The following is a 3673-nucleotide window of genomic DNA, read 5'->3' on the forward strand; positions in this document are numbered from 1 at the left end:
TAAGAAAGCTTGTGTTTCCTTTGTGTTAGTTGGTGGAGACATAGCTGATACTTTGGTGATCACATCCATTGGGATCTGACAACATCCATCTTGCTGTTTTATTCCTAAAAACTGCATCTCCTGTGCAGGTCCCTTGACCTTACTTTGTTTTGGGGTAAAAACAGCTTTCAGAAGGATTTGAATTATTTTTGTCCCCTTCACAAATACTTCTTCTGCTGTGTTGCCCCACATGATGATGTCATCAATGTATTGCAGGTGTTCAGGAGCTTCCCCCGGTTCCAGGGCAGTCTGGATCAGTCCATGGCAAATGGTAGGGCTGTTTCCAGCCCTGGGCCAGTCAGTTTCAGGTGGACTGGACACCCTCCAACTGAAAGCAAACTGCAGCCTTCACTCTGCTGCCAAAGGGATGGAGTTATAACACATTAGTGATATCAAGTGTGGCATAGCACTTGCCTGCCTTTGACTCCCAGTTCATATTGAAGTTCTAGCATGTCCGGTACTGCAGCACTCAGCAGTGGTGTGACTTCATTCACATTATGATATTCCACTTAGTCTCCAGTCTCCATTAGACCTTCACACTGGCCATATGGGACTATTAAAGGGTGAGTGAGTCTTGATGATCACTCCTTGGCTCTCCAGGTGATGAACCAGCTCATGGATGGGAATCAGGGAGTCTTGGTTACTGCAATACTGCCTCAGGTGCACGGCTGTGACAGTGATCATCACCAGCTTTTCTTCAACCCTCAGCAATCCTACAACAGAAGGGTCTTCCAAGAGACTGGGCAAGGTAGACAACTCTTTAATGTCCTCTGTCTCCACAGCAGCTCTGCTAAAAGCTCACGGGTAAACTTTTGGATCTTTGATGTAACCTCTCCTGAGGTAGTCTATGTCAAGAATGCACATAGTCTCCGGGCCAGGCCCAAAGGGGTGCTTTGGCCATTCCTTCCCAGTTAGACTCACTTCAGTCTCCAATACAGTTAACTGCTGGGATCCCAGTGTCATTCCGGAAATACAAATGGGTTCTGCCACTCTTTAGCATCACAGTACACTGTGCTCCAGTGTCCACTAGTGCCTCATACTTTTATAAGTCTTATGTGTCAGGCTGTTGAATCCACACAGTCCAATATACCCAATTGACCCCTTACTCCCCCTGGCTGGAGACAGGACCCCTCTAGTCCTGCTCCTAGTATCCATTACTATGTCAGGAGGACTGCCTGCTGGAAATTGGAGCATCAGTGTCTCAGAAGAAACCCTTTTTGTGATTGCTTTTTCTTGCAATTCATGTATCCATGCCTCTAGGGTCAAGGCAGATTTTCCATTCTATTTTCTCAAGTCCTCTCCATGGTCACACAGGTAAAACCACAGGGTGGCACATGGTGTGTACCCACTATATTCCCTGTCTTAAGCAGAGGGACACTTAGTCCTAGTAGCATAGGTATTGGTTTCTACAGGTGAGGAGGAATATGTATTCTCTTTAACTTGGTGGAAATCTAGAGAAAGATTGACAGCTCAGAGACAGGCACAAAGGGAAGAAGAGTGACTTTCTTCGTACTTCCAGAGTTGGCTAGCTGATTAATCCACCGTGGGTTTCTCTTGGACTTTCCATGCTATTTCTGCCAATGAGTTGGCATATGATGGTTGTGCTATCTGTACAAATTTCAACAACATGGGTCAAGTGAAATTCATCAGGATCTTTGGATAGCTGTTGTCTAGGTTTCTATATATCACCTTCAGCACAGCCAAGGCCATCAGGTACAGGATAGCCCTGTAGATGGTTGTCCACTTGTCTGATTGTCATGCAAGATCTTCCTTCAAGGGATATATTTCGTTCACGCCTGACTGGAATAAGTTCCTTGTACCCTTTTTCCAATCACTCTGTCAATCACCCCTTCCCTAAAGAGGGATCCCAGCTGCTTGGTTTACCTGCCCTCTAATTCCAGGCTGTTGGCCTCTTTCTCCCAGCACCAGAGCAGCCAGGTGACAGTGTGCTCGCCTAGATGACAGCTTGATGGCTGAAATCTTTTCACATATCTCATGGCTCACCCTGCTATAGAAATCATGTGGTTAATCTCTTCTTCATCCTCCTGCTCCCATTATAGCCCAGCTTTGGAGTAGCCTGCTTCATCTTCTTCTACCTCCTTTCTTGTCTGGGTAGGAGTTTTTTTTTCCTTTAAACAACAACAACTTACTTTCACATTCATTATTTTCTCTTGCATATAGGAGCAACTGATAGTGGCATGAGTTGTATTCTGGTCCAGCCATGGGGCCCATCACAGGTGCTGCAGTTGTTATAAATTAGCTCTCAATTAATTGACAGAGAGGGTCACGTCCAATAATGCAAATGATTTTATTAAGTAAGCAGCCAACAAGCAAAACAGGGCGGCCGGGGAGTCTCGCTCTGCCAACAGCACGCACCTCACCCCCCCACCCCCCCACCCCCCCCGCCCCAGAACCTTCCTTTTATTGCCTGGTGGTTCCGGTATACGTGACACATCCTGGTATGTTCTGCGGCTGCGCATGTTGTTGCTAGGGGGTCGTCTCAGGCCCTTTGGTGGTCGTGAAGATGAAGGCCGTAGTTTTCCTCTGCATTGTGACTCAACTTCTTTTCCCTTATCTGGTCACGTCGGCCCAGCATGAAGCAGGAAGGCAGGATGCTGCCAAACTAGTTAACAACTTATCAAGAAGTGGTTATATGAGCCTTGCAACAGTGACTTTAAGCAGAAGATGAAAGAAGTGGGGAAGGGGGGTGGGCTCCCTCCTCCTTGCCGGTTTCAAGCGAATCCTTTATGTACTCTTTTGTTACATTAAGTAAGGAATTTCATAATGTCTAGCCAGGCGCTTCACAGTTTCTTATCTCCCAGGAACCTTCACTACCCCCACTCTTCGAACAGAACAATGAACAAACATTTATTGTATATTACAGCAGTGGTTGCAGTTTCTGTCACAGGTGTTGGAGTGTCTGTAGGGCCTGTTGTAGGAGGTGGAGTGTGTGCATGGTCTGTCACAGGGTTGGAACAGCTGTTGGGTCTGTTACAAGAGTTGGAGTGTCTGTAGGGACTGTCACAGGTTTTGGAGTTCCTGTAGGGGCTGTGGCAAGGGCTGGTGTACCTGTGGGGCCCATGTCAAGAGATGGAGTAGCTGCAGGGCCTGTCACACGAGTTGCTACATGCCCTGTTGCAGGAGTTTCTGTGGCTGCAGGGCCTGTCACAGGAGTTATTGTACCTGCAGGGCCTCTCACAGGGATTGGAGTGGCTTCAGGGACTGTCACAGTAAATTGGAGTGGCTGTAGGGTGTGTGATAGGTGTTGGAGTGGCTGCAGGGCTCATCTCTGTGGCTGCAGGGCCTTTCAGAGGAGCTGGAGTGGCTGCAGGGCGAGTCACAGGCATTGGAGTGGCTGCAGGATCTCTCATAGGTTTTGGAGTGGTGTTGGCTGAGACTTAGTAAGCAGAGACCAAGACCAAGCATGTTCTAGCAATTTGTGTCTCTTTGGAATTGCCAGGGTGATGACACACCTTTTTCAAACATTTCAAGTTTTTTAGGATTCTGTACTTGCTCAGGGGTGAAGTTCCAAAGTTCCATTCAAGGTGCCCACTGCTCTAGGTGCCTGTCCATAACTTCCCACACTCCCTGCCACTCCTAACTCTCCTGCCACTGAATAGATGTCTGAATGGTA

General features: G+C 47.6%; 1 long non-coding RNA gene across 1 annotated transcript; it reads left to right on the forward strand.

Annotated features, from left to right (window-relative positions):
- The first annotated feature begins 2173 nt into the window (after positions 1-2173).
- On the forward strand, positions 2174-3107 carry LOC118159486. Its single transcript, XR_004747139.1, has 3 exons — positions 2174-2276; positions 2531-2536; positions 2924-3107. It is a non-coding gene; the product is annotated as an uncharacterized LOC118159486 (long non-coding RNA).
- The last annotated feature ends 566 nt before the right edge of the window (positions 3108-3673 follow it).

The sequence above is a fragment of the Oxyura jamaicensis genome, unplaced genomic scaffold (genome assembly GCF_011077185.1).
Source record: "Oxyura jamaicensis isolate SHBP4307 breed ruddy duck unplaced genomic scaffold, BPBGC_Ojam_1.0 oxyUn_random_OJ70624, whole genome shotgun sequence".
In the NCBI taxonomy this organism is placed as follows: domain Eukaryota; kingdom Metazoa; phylum Chordata; class Aves; order Anseriformes; family Anatidae; genus Oxyura; species Oxyura jamaicensis.